The sequence below is a fragment of the Mustela nivalis genome (genome assembly GCF_964662115.1).
Source record: "Mustela nivalis genome assembly, chromosome: 3".
Taxonomy (NCBI): Eukaryota; Metazoa; Chordata; class Mammalia; order Carnivora; family Mustelidae; genus Mustela; species Mustela nivalis.
This window is the reverse complement of record NC_139022.1, coordinates 148678206-148691354: the sequence shown is the minus strand read 5'-3', so window position 1 is coordinate 148691354 and position 13149 is coordinate 148678206. Positions and strand designations below refer to the sequence as shown.

General features: G+C 38.6%; 1 long non-coding RNA gene across 22 annotated transcripts in view; it reads right to left on the bottom strand.

Moving 5' to 3' along the window:
* LOC309861626 overlaps positions 1-13149 on the bottom strand; it is a 110475-nt gene that overhangs the window by 62177 nt on the left and 35149 nt on the right. The window contains exon 1 of one of the 22 annotated variants that reach the window (XR_014310076.1): positions 7238-7506. The exons of 20 other annotated variants lie outside the window; for them this stretch is intronic. This is a non-coding gene — a long non-coding RNA (uncharacterized lncRNA). Of the gene's footprint in view, positions 1-7237; positions 7507-13149 lie in introns of those variants that run through there. One more of the 22 variants, XR_014310077.1, reaches the window with a different exon arrangement.

Sequence of the window (13149 nt, the reverse complement as noted above, 5' to 3'; positions counted from 1 at the left end):
CCTTCACAGTCTTTATCCTTATTTTAATATATATATAAGTTTTTCTTTCTTTAAAATTTTGGGAGGTAGTTTCTTCTAAGAGATCAAAATACACCTAAAATCAAGTGGGTGGCTCTGTTCTATTCACCACACTAATGTATATATTTTTTGAATTTTTAAAAAATTTCTTTTTGCCTCCTTTATTCTCCCCCCCCCCCAATTTGGGGTTTCTTCTGATTTGGTTAGTGTACATTTTTCTGGGGTCTCTGACACCTTTTTAATATTTAATTCTCTCATTCATATATTCTTATCTGGATAAAATAACAAGGCAGAAAAACTCACCGTAGAAAAAAAGAACATGAGGCAGTACCAAAGGCTAGGGACCTAATCAATACAGACATTGGTAAGATGTCAGATCCAGCGTTCAGAATGAAAATGCTTAAGGTGCTAGCTGGACTCAAAAAAGGCATGGAAAATATTAGAGAAACCTGTCTGGAGAAATAAAAGCCCTTTCTGGAGAAATAAAAGAACTAAAATCTAACCAAGCTGAAATCAAAAAAGCTATTTTACTGAGATGCAATAAAAAAATGGAGGCTCTTACTGCTAGGGTAAATGAAGCAGAAGAGAGAATTAGTGATAAAGAAGACCAAATGGTGGAGAATAAAGAAGCTGAACAAAAGAGAGACAAACAACTACTGGGCCACAAGAGAAGAATTCGAGAGACAAGTGATACCATAAGACAAAACAATATTAGAATAATTGGGATTCCAGAAGAAGAAGAAAGAGAGAGGGAGCAGAAGATATATTGGAGCAAATTATAGTAGAGAATTTCCCTAATATGGCAAAGGGAACAAGCATCAAAATCCAGGAGTCACAGAGAACCCCCCTCAAAAAAAAAAAAAAAAATAGGTTCACACCCCATCAACTAATAGTAAAACTTACAACTCTTAGTGACAAAGAGAAAATCCTGAAAACAGCTTGGGACAAGAAGTCTGTAACATACAATTGTAAAAATATTAGATTGGCAGCAGACTTATCCATAGACACCTGGAAGGCCAGAAAGAACTGGCATGATATATTCAGAGCACTAAATGAGAAAAACATGCAGCCAAGAATACTATATCCAGCTAGACTATCATCAAAAATAGAAGGAGAGATAAAAAGCTTCCAGGACAAACAAGAACTAAAAGAATTTGTAAACACCAAACCCGCTATATAGGAAATATTGAAAGGGGTCCTCTGAGCAAAGAGGAGTCTAAAAGTGGTAGACCAGAAAGGAACAAAGACAATATACAGTAACAGTCACCTTATAGGCAATACAATGGCACTAAATTCATACCTTTCAATAGTTACCCAAATGTAAATGGGCTAAATCACCCAATCAAAAGACAAAAGGTATCAGAATGAATTAAAAAAAAACCAAAACCCATCAATATGCTGTTTAAAGAAACTCATTTTAGAGCCAAAGACACCTCCAGATTTAAAGTGAGGGGGTGGAAAACAATTTACCATGCTAATGGACATCAAAAGAAAGCTGCGGTGGCAATCCTTATATCAGATCAATTAGATTTTAAGCCAAAGACTATAATAAGAGATGAGGAAGGACACTATATCATACTTAAAGGGTCTGTCCAACAAGAAGATCTAACAGTTTTAAATATCTATGCCCCTAACATGGGAGCAGCCAATTTTATAAACCAACTAATAACAAAATCAAAGAAACACATAAACAACAGTACAATAATAGTAGGGGACTTTAACACCCCCATCACTGAAATGGACAGATCATCCAAGCAGAAGATCAACAAGGAAACAAAGGCCTTAAATGACACACTGGACCAGGTATACATCACAAATATATTCAGAACATTCCATCCCAAAACAAGAGAATACACATTCTTCTCTAGTGTACATGGAACATGGAACATTCTCCAGAATAGATCACATCCTGGGTCACAAATCAGGCCTCAACCAGTACCAAAAGATTGGGACCATTCCCGGCATATTTTCAGACCACAATGCTCTGAAGCTAGAACTCAATCATAAGAGGAAAGTTGGAAAGAACTCAAATACATGGAGGCTAAAGAGCATCCTACTGAAAAATGAATGGGTCAACTGGGAAATTAAAGAAGAATTGAAAAAATTCATGGGAAAATGATAATGAAAACACAAAATAATTCATGGGACACAGCAAAGGCGGTCCTGAGAGGAAAGTATGTAGTAATACAAGCCTTTCTTAAGAAATAAGAAAGGTCTCAAGTACACAACCTAACCCTACACCTAAAGGAGCTGGAGAAAGAACAGCAAAGAAAGCCTAAACCCAGCAGGAGAAGAGAAATAATAAAGATCAGAGCAGAAATCAATGAAATAGAAACCAAAAAAAAAAAAAAAAAGTAGAATAAATCAACGAAACTAGGAGTTGGTTCTTTGTAAGAATTAATAAGATTGATAAACACCTGGCCAGACTTATCAAAAAGAAAAGAGAAAGGACCCAAATAAATAAAATCATGAATGAAAGAGATCACAACGAACACCAAAGAAATACAAACGATTATAAGAACATATTATGAGCAACTATATGCCAGCAAATTTGACAATCTGGAAGAAATGGATGCATTCCTAGAGACATATAAAATATTCACATGTATCAAGAACTTGAAAATACACATCCTCCTGGCCACAGCTTCTAGAACATAATGCTATTCATAGAAAATTCTTTATGCATGAAGATGATCATCACAGGATTATTAACAGTAATAAAAAACAGAATACAATCCAAAAGTTCAACAAGACAATGATTTATTAAAATTATTATACACCTATATATTAGTACACAATAGATTTTTAAATAGGACAAAAGGTTTATAAACCCTTGAAAAATACTTAATTTAAAATATTAAGAAATAATCTGAATTATACAACTGAGTGAACAATTGAATTTTAGATCACAACTCTGCTTTAAAATGTACAGATATAAGAAATTTCACCAATTCCCAGTGATGGTCTCTGAGTGAATAACTCATTGACATTTTATTTTTTCACGTTTTCCATGTTTTCTTTAATAAGCTTCAGGAAATAAATTAAGTGCTTTAAGTGCAATAACTCAGAATGGCCCTGTTTAGGTATGGTGTTAGATATTCATAGATCCACAGACAGCCAGATAGATCAATGACCAACATGAGCAAACACAAAATTCAACAGAATGTGAGTCAACTAAAAAGCTAAAGGAGGCTCAGTATAAAAAACAAGAAAGTCAGATTCCCAGAACTTATGAGTAATAAGAAGATAAATGCAGAGAAAAATAGCTATTAGAAATGAATCCAAGGGGCGCCTGGGGTAGCTCAGTGGGTTAAAGCCTCTGCCTTTGGCCCACGTCATGATCCCAGGGTCCTGGGATCGAGCCCCGCATCGGGCTTTCTGCTCAACGGGGAGCCTACTTCCTCCTCTCTCCAGCTCTGCTTGCCTCTCTGCCTGCCTCTCTGCCTACTTGTGATCTCTGTCAAATTAAAAAAAAAAAAAAAAAAAAAAGGGCGCCTGGGTGGCTCAGTGGGTTAAGCCACTGCCTTCAGCTCAGGTCATGATCTCAGGGTCCTGGGGTCGAGTCCCGCATCGGGCTTTCTGCTCAGCAGGGAGCCTGCTTCCATCTCTCTCTCTCTCTATGCCTGCCTCTCCATCTACTTGTGATCTCTCTCTATCATATAAATAAATAAAATCTTTAAAAAAAAATTAAAGAAATGCATCCAATTTCTCAAATAATCTGTAAGACAAATGAATTCAGAATGTCTCTGCTAATGAAGTTGAATTTGACTAAGGACTAAAGTAATTAATTCTACAAGCTTGACTGAGAACCTGTTATATGCCAGGTACTTGTCCATGTGTCTGGGACACAAAGAGAAATATGTCATGGTCCCTGTCTTCAAGATGCTTAGCAGAGTATGATTCAGAGCTACAGATTTTATTATATTTGGATTTAATTAATGCAGGTACCTTCTCCAAAACTGCCTAAAGATAAGAAATTTTTATATATTCCAGTTGGACTAGTGGGAAGGAAGGAAGATTAAATTCCAAAGAACTGACTGATGAAAAAGATTAAAATTTGGAGTTGGAAATCAAGTTAAGAGTTCAATAATTCATGTTGAGATTCCACAGCTGCTAACATCAGAGGAGGCTGGAGGAAGAAGTCAGCTTAGCAGAAGTGAGTCAGTTGGTGAAGACGATTTGTGGAGTGCCCACAGCAGCCTCACGCAGTGTAAAAATACTTGTGAAATGCTGTCCAAAAAAATAGACCATGGACCTCTTCCACAAGAAGCCTCCACACTGATTAGGGAAATAAAACACACAAAAGCAAAAGGCAAAGAAAATTTTTATAAATTTCATTTGTTGATATGTCCAAATGGAAGAATGGGGCATAGAAGTAAGGAGCGCACCACCCAGAACAGGGACCATAATCCAGGTGTGAATCACAGAACAGCGATTTGGAGCCTCCTTCTAACGGTCATGTGGGACAGTGACAGAGAAAAGAGAAAGGGATGGCACACTCAAATGGAAGGGGAACAAAAGAGTGACAAGTGGAATAAGGCCTGGAGGTCAAGTTTGGCTTGGCTCTATCCCAGTAATTTCTATCTCCAATTGCACCTGGAAACCTTGTAGACACACCCACACCCAGAGTTCTAACGTCACTGATCCAGGCAAGGCCCAGGCATTAGTGTTTTTAAGAAAATGCCCATGTGGTTCTGGTGTTCAGCCAATGTCAATTAACTCTAAGTAAAGGGACCCTATAACTCAATAACGAAAGATGATGTACTTGAAATGGGAACAGATATTTGCAACTTAGTTAAAAAACGGCATTAAATTCCATCATCAGTTTGGCTCATTAGACTAGGAACTTCTTGGAAGCAGAGATCATCTCTTTATCCATTTTTGCATAGCACAATATGAAACTAAAATTTCTGAATGAATGTTGAATACAAGAATGAATCATTACTATAGGCCCTTCAGCTAATAAATAAGATGATAATAATGTTTAAGGGAGATTGCGTCAATACTGTAACCGAAGGAAGGAGAGAGACAGCAGCTAACATCACTGAGCGCTTCCCAGGTGCCAGCCGCTTCATATGCAGTGTGTCATTTCATAGGCAGAACCAGTTTATTAAGTGGACACGATTATCCCAAATTAGGGAATGGAGGCCCAAGGTGAGTCAGTGTTGATGAGTAGCAAACCTGGAATCTGGCTTTGCACAAATGACAGCAGCTCTTGGTGGATGCCTACCTGTGTAGGAGCAGTATACAAATAGTCTGTGGAAGATAAACCAACACACTCCCATTTCTGAACAGAAACTTCAGCTCTGGACTTATTCTAACGATGCAGGAATGGCATGTGATTTAATTAAGGTATTTACCTAACTACAAGATTAGACCTCTTAACAGTAACCAGACAGGTGGGTCAACATCTGGTGTTTCTGGAAAATAATTTCTATTGCTTTGTGTCTTTCCACATAAGATTTTATTAGAAATGTAATAGAAAAGAACACATGCCCTGGTGCGCTTTGTTTTGAAACAGGAAATATAATTGCTTTGTAATTTAGGGGAAATTGTTCACCATGCATTGTTTCTCTGTTCACATTTAAGAAGAATTTTCCCTTTCATTCTTTCAGAGCTTGTCTGAAAAGAAGTACCTCCACTCCACTTGGTGCTATGTAGCATCTACAACAGAATGTCAGGAGAAGTTGGGGTGCCTGGGTGGCTCAGTGGGTTAAAGCCTCTGCCTCCGGCTCAGGTCATGATCCCGGGGTCCTGGGATGGAGCCCCGCATCGGGCTCCCTGCTCAGCAGGAAGCCTGCTTCCTCCTCTCTCTCTGCCTGCCTCTCTGCCTACTTGTGATCTCTGTCAAATAAATAAATAAAATCTTTAAAAACAGAATGTCAGGAGAAGTAAGAAATTAATGAATAGAAGAAGGTTTCTCATACCCGTGTGTTAAAAACTATGACTAAGGGGCACCTGGGTGGCTCAGTCCGTTAAACTGCTGCTTTCAGCTTAGGTCCTGATCTCGGGGTCCTTGGATTGAGCCCTGCATCAGGCTCCCTGCTCCACAGAGAATCTGCTTCTCCTTCTCCCTCTGTCCCTCCTCCCAGCTTGTGAGCTCTCTCTCTAATAAATAAAATCTTTTTAAAAAAGAAGTTGTGGGGCGCCTGGGTGGCTCAGTGGGTTAAGCCGCTGCCTTCGGCTCAGGTCATGATCTCAGGGTCCTGGGATCGAGTCCCGCATCGGGCTCTCTGCTCAGCAGGGAGCCTGCTTCCTTCTCTCTCTCTCTCTGCCTGCCTCTCAATGTACTTGTAATTTCTCTCTGTCAAATAAATAAATAAAATCTTTAAAAATAATAATAATAATAAAAAAATAAAAATAAAAAAGAAGTTGTGATTGACATTAAAAGGCTGCTTTAGATGACCTTATACTAGGAACTGCAAGAGAACTAGCCACTCAAAACAACCTTGTTTAAAATCTAAAATTGAGGACACTTTAGGTAGCATCTCTCTACTCAAGGATAAGTAGAGGTCCTCAACTACCAAAAGAAAAATCAAGCCTTCTCAAGAAGGAAAATGGAAAACCAACCTATCGGCATTCAGCAATACAAATATAAACTTAAACACATTAATTGCTTTCTGATTTTTTGAGAAGCTCTGTGTTTGGGCATAACCAAAGCTGATTTACCTGAACAACAATTTGCAATATATTGCCAACTGGAAACACAGCTGAATTTTTCTTCTGTCCTTAAATCACCTCAACTTTGTAACCTCAAAAATCATAACCTTTATCTATTTCCCTTTCCACCTCCTTTTTTAAATTAATGCACTTATTACTTGAAAACCCTATATTCCCTGTTAGAATTTTAGGCTTGAGCTCAGCAACTATAGTCTCTGAAATATTCATTCATTTATTAATGAAGTTTGCTCATATTTTTAAATATCAAGCTTTTAATGTCCCTGTTTCTGGTCTATGCCTCCTCCCCCCGTCCATGTACAACTCTATCATAAACAGCATCATTTATTTTTAATTGGCATCAAAGCTTCAATGTTCTAATTGGGAGCTTTCACTTGGCTTGGACTGTGCACTGGGGATACTCGACACAGCTCTTACAACAGTCTCTGAATTGCTCTAGAAGTAAGAAAATAGCATTATGTAGAAATTTCCATGAGCTATCTTTAGGACTAGGTTCCTGCCCTCTCACAAGGAAGCTTATTCTCTGGATCTCCTGAATTACCTGGAAGGATCCTTCTCGAAGGTGGAAGGGTCTTTGTAACTTATCAGATGTAAGACTGGAGCTTGTCCATCAGCCAGGCTACTCTGAAAAAGCTAGAGGCCTTCTTCGGGCAGGGCTGCTTGGAGGAGACAGAAATCTTCCTTCTTGGGGACACAGCCTGTCACCTTTTACAGTCGCTACAAATTCCATTTCTTCCATACTCACTGGCTACATTTCTCATCACTGTACACTCTGTGACTTGCTCTGCATCTCAAAGTGAAAGAAAAAGGGAAGTGGAGGATGATAAAATAGTCAAAGATTACATAATCAAGGGCAGAACTCAAGCCATAAAACAAGTTGCTACAGTAAAACCACCAGACCCCAGCTGGATAAAAACACTATCAAGAGAGGTGAAGTCTTCTGACTAAGTTTGGTCCATTGAAAGGAAATTATTCTTGGAAGGGAGGCCAGGCCGAAAGGCATCTCACATGTGGGTCGCAGGGGTCACACACCCTTCATTCCTGAAGAGGCAGAGCAGAGCTCCTGTCAGCAGCAGCCCGTAACAGGCAGAGCTCTTTGCCTGGCACAGGGCAGATGTGCCTTTCCCAATCAGCTGTGCGCATGTGATGTTCTTCTTTTCCCTCTTTTCCTTCCTTAAATTACTACTTTGCAGAGATGGCGTCTTTAGTCATCTGACCTTCCCTGCAATTCGATACTTTGCAATAAATGCTTGTTGAATTAAAAAAATTCTAAATGGAAGTTGTGCCATTAACACAGGTACTTTAATTACAAATGCACCAATGGGAAGATCTATATCTCAAATACACACCCTTTCCTTCGTATTCTAAAACAAACCAGAAAAAGGGATGTGGCAAATGGGCATTTAGTAATTATGCAACACATAAAAATTACTTTAGCTTCGATACATACAAATATGAACACCTTTCATATTTCAAAACCCTGGTTATAGTTTCTATTCAGGCACTAAAAGACAGCAAAGGGCTTTCCATTCACTGTTTAACCCAACCAGACTGAGAAAAAACTGAACACAGTTCCTCTAGCATCTCTAGTCAATAATCTTCATGGCTAATCAATCTTCTCTAAATGTATTTCCCTACTCTCAAAACAGAAAGCAAGGGAGTTAGAAGAATTTTTCAGATAAAAACAACAGCCCTGAAGTTCTCTGTGCATCAAGGTTAGGTACAAGAAGGGGAAAACATTTCTACATACAAACTTCTGTCCCCACTTCCCTTCGCTTGCGAAAGAATTCTCCAAACACAGCAGCAGTTAAGAACAACAATCTGGAATCCTGACTTTATTCATTGCTTTGCCCACACTATTTCCACCCAACTTCCACTTCAGCCTGATGGGATCAGTATTGTTGTTGTCCCCACTTTACAGATAAACTAACAAACTAAGGGTTAGGGAAGTAAAGTAACTGGCTTAAAGTTCCTTTGGGTAACTTTTTTCTTTCTTATAGAAAAAGAGGAAAGGGTGACTTGTCCAAGCTCTTACACCAGAAGAATAGAAGAGAGAGGACTGAAGTCTTTAAAATTCTGAGGGAAATGAGGCTGAAAAAATAAATTTACATGGGAGCATGGGTGATGAAATCAGCTTTCCTTTCTCTTATGCGAGTTGGAAAGTATTGTCTCCTTTTCTCAAATGGAACAGAAACAAATTCCCCATATGATCGCAAAGGGATTCCACGTTTTCACCGACAAGCTGAGTGGCTTTGGGCAAGATCCTCAACTTTCTTAAGGCCTTGGGTTCCTTACCTCTGAAATGGAAATGAGAAAAAGACTTGTCTCTTGTGGTAGTTGTAAGGGTTAAATAAGATGAGCCATGAAAAGCCCCGAGTATACAGCAGACACTCAAGCAAGAAACTTACAGTAAGTTCTCACTGGAAGACATAGAGACCCAGGGTTCAGAAACTAAAGTTCAGAAGTCTGTAGCCTTAGAATAAATATCTCTGCATTGAGAAGCTACTGGCCTCTGTCAGTATCAGAAGAGGATCGTATCTAGAACCCACTTTCCCAGACCCCTACTCTGTCCTCAGGAACATAGGTGGAGACCTGGGTGTTAGGACAGCACTGGATCCCAAGGAGGCCTCCCTTTCACTCCATTCACAGCTACAAGGAAATCTGTGAACCATAATTTATTATACAAAGCAAGGTGCATCCAAAATTCAGTGTCAGAATAGCTCTGTATTCCAAGGGTTGGGATCTAGACCTTCCCCCTTAAAACTTCTTCACCCCAACCCTTGCTAAGCATCATCTTATAACCACAAAGCAATATGCAAATATGCTAAAGCCTTCTGCCCTTATCAACTTTATAAGGTAAGTATGAACAGGAAGACACATGGAGAATGATTCGATTTATGTGACTGCAAATCCCTTTATTGCTGAGGAAATCAGTTATATAAATTATATCAGTTATATATATATATATATATATATACATATATATATATACATATATCAGTTATATGTAAATTTTCTAAGCCAACAATAAAATCAAACCAAAAGGTTCCACAAAGCCACTATCAACAAGGTCCACTCTTACCAACTATTATATATAACCAATTATCTAATGATTTCTATCTTCAGGCCCTGGTTCTAACATTTCCTCTAAATAATAAAGTTTAGGTCTATACTAGAGTTCTTTCTCAATGATCAAATTTAACGTTTTGGGGACACATGGATTAAAATAATTACTGTAAACATTTCTAGGTCTTTGATTCCTGTTGCACAGAGATGTTACAAGAACCCAAACATGAACTTTTTTGGGATACATCAGCATAAATAATAATAGCAACAACCAGGAACACCATGAAACCTCTCATTCGATTTGTACAGTATCTACCATCAACTCCACAAGGAAAGAAGTTAGGAATGTCCTTTATGAGACAATCATACAAAGGGGAAAAAAGAGAGTAATGGTAAAAAAAAAAACCTAACACTTTAAAATTTTTAAATGGTTTTTTTGTTTTATAATTTTTTAAATTTTTTATTAACATATAATGTATTATTAGCCCCAGGGGTACAGGTCTGTGAATAGCCAAGTTTACACACTTCACAGCACTCAACATAACACATACCCTCCCCAATGTCCATAACCCCACCACCCTTTCCCAACCCCCCTCCCCCCAGCAACCCTCAGTTTGTTTTGTGAGATTAAGAGTCTCTTATGGTTTGTCTCCCTCCCGATCCCATCTTGTTTCATTGATTCTTTTCCTACTCCCTGAGCCCCCCACATTGCCTCTCCATTAAATGGTTGTTTTGTGCTGTGAAATGCAAGTAGTTGCTCCCTCCTTCTGCTCTTATTATTCTCTGTATTTTATTTTAGTCTATTTTTTTAAAAGATTTTATTTATTTATTTGACAGAGAGATAGATCACAAATAGGCAGAGAGGCAGGCAGAGAGAGGAAGGAGGCTCCCCGCTGAGCAGAGAGCCCGATGCGAGCTCGATCCCAGGACCCTGGGATCATGACATGAGCTGAAGGCAGAGGCTTTAACCGACTGAGCCATCCAGGTGCCCCTATTCTCTGTATTTTAAATAGTTTTAAAAATAGAGAAAAATCCATATTGCATGCATTCAAAATCTAAGATACTGTCAATTTTCTATTTGCCTTTTTTGGGTCAGCTTTTGTAATGTATAATTTACATACAAAAAAATACCAATTTTAAGCATAGAATTCAATGAGCTTTGACCAATACATTTAGTTGTGTGACCACCACCAATGTCATGACAACACTTCCACTGCTTCAGGCTGTTTTCTCCCACACTTTTGTATAGAGTCTCTTCACCCTAGTGCCTGGTCCTGGGCAACTACTGATCTGCTTTCTATCCATATGGTGACAGAGTTTTTGCCTTCTCTAGAATTTTGTATAATTGACATGATACAATATGAAGATTTCTGCACTGGACTTTTTTTTTTCACTTTGAGATTCAACCATGATGCTGTATGTATCCACAGATTATTCATTTTTGTTGATGAATAAAAAAATTTATTATACAGGTATGCCACAATTTATTTATCTAGTCACAGTTCAGAGACATTTCGGTTGTTTCCCATTGGAGGCTACTACGAACATTTGCTTACACATCTCAGCAGGCTCCCTGCTGAGCAAATGTGTTTTCATTTCTCTTTGTTTAATACCCAGAAGTGAAATTGCTGGGACATACACTAGGTGTGTTTTTAGGAACAAGCTGTAATAATTGTGTAATTTGCATTCCTTCCAGCAATGCAGGAAAGTTCCTGTTGTGCCACACACTTACCAGCAACTGCTTTCTTCAGTCTTTTCAACTTTAGCCATTCTGATAGATACGTCGTTGTATAATGTTGTGGTTCTAATTAACATTTGCTTTTAACTGATCATGAGTGTAAAATGCCACTGACATTTAGTAACTAAGAAAAAATGCTGTCCGTTAAACACTGACACAATGCATTTTTAGTACTTCTAAATTTTACTTTGTAGCCTCCTTTATTTTTTTTTAAAGATTTTATTTATTTGTTTGACAAAGAGATCACAAGTAGGCAGAGAGGCAGGCAGAAAAGCAGGCAAAGAGAGAGAGGGAAGCAGGCTCCCTGCTGAGCAGAGATTCCCAATGAGGGGCTTGATCCCAGGACCCTGAGATCATCACCTGAGTCGAAGGTAGAGGCTTTAACCCACTGAGTCACCCACGCGCCCCCAGAATCCAACTCTTGATGGCTCCGGTCATGATCTCGGGGTTGAGGTCAAGACCCATGTCAGGTTCTGCACTGGGTGTGGAGCCTGCTTAAGATTTTCTCTCTCCCTCTCCCGCTCCCTTAAAAAGAAAAGGAAAAAGGCAGAAGATACGAGCAGACATTCTTCAAAGAAGACATCCAGATGGGCAACAGACATAAGAACATGATCAACATCACTCATCATCAGGGAAATGCAAATCAAAGCTACAATGAAATATCACCTCACACCTATCAAAATTCCTAAAATCAAAAACACAAGAAACAAGTGTTGGCAAGGATGTAGAGAAAAAGGAAACTTCATGCATTGTTGGTGGGAATGCAAACTAATTGAGCCACTGTGGAAAACAGTATAGAGGCTCCTCAAAAAAATTAATTTTTTATGATCCAGTAATTGCACTATTTGGGATTTACCCAAAGAATACAAAAACATTAATTTGAAGTAATATATGCACCCTTATGTTTATTGAAGCAATACTTACAAGAGCCAAACTATGGAAGCAGTCCTAGTGTCCACTGATACGTGAATCGTACGTAAAGAAGATGTGATGTGGCATAGATAGATAGATAGGTAGGAACATTATTCAGCCATAAAAAAAAAGAAATCTTGCCATCTGCAACAGCATGAATAGAGCTAGAGAGTATAAATGCTAAGCAAAATAGGTCAGTCAGAGAAAAACAAATACCATATGATTTTATCATTTGTGGAATCTAAGAAACAGAGAGAAACCAAGAAACAGACTCTTATCTACTGAGAACAAAGAGATGGTTACCAGAGGGAGGTGAGTGGGGGGTGGGGGAAATAGGTGAAGGGGATTAAGAGCACATTCGTCATGGTGAGCACCGAATAAAGTATAGAATTGTTGAATTTCTGTACCTGAGACTTATATAATGCTGTATATTAACTATATCAGAATTAAAAAAAAAAAAAAAAAACTTAATAGGGGTGCCTGGGTGGCTCAGTCTGTTAGGCATCTGACTTCATCTCAGGTCATGATCTCAGAGTCCTAGGATGGGGCCCTGCATTGGGCTTTGCACTCAGTGGGGAGTCTGCTTGTCCCTCTGCTCCTCCCTCTGCTTGTGGGCTCTCTCTCTAATCTTGAAAAAAAAAATTTTTTAATAAAAAAATTAATAAAGAAAAAAATATGCTCCAGTGGCTTATAAATTAGTTTTCTCTCCCCAAGTAGACTACATGTCTCTCTCCCTT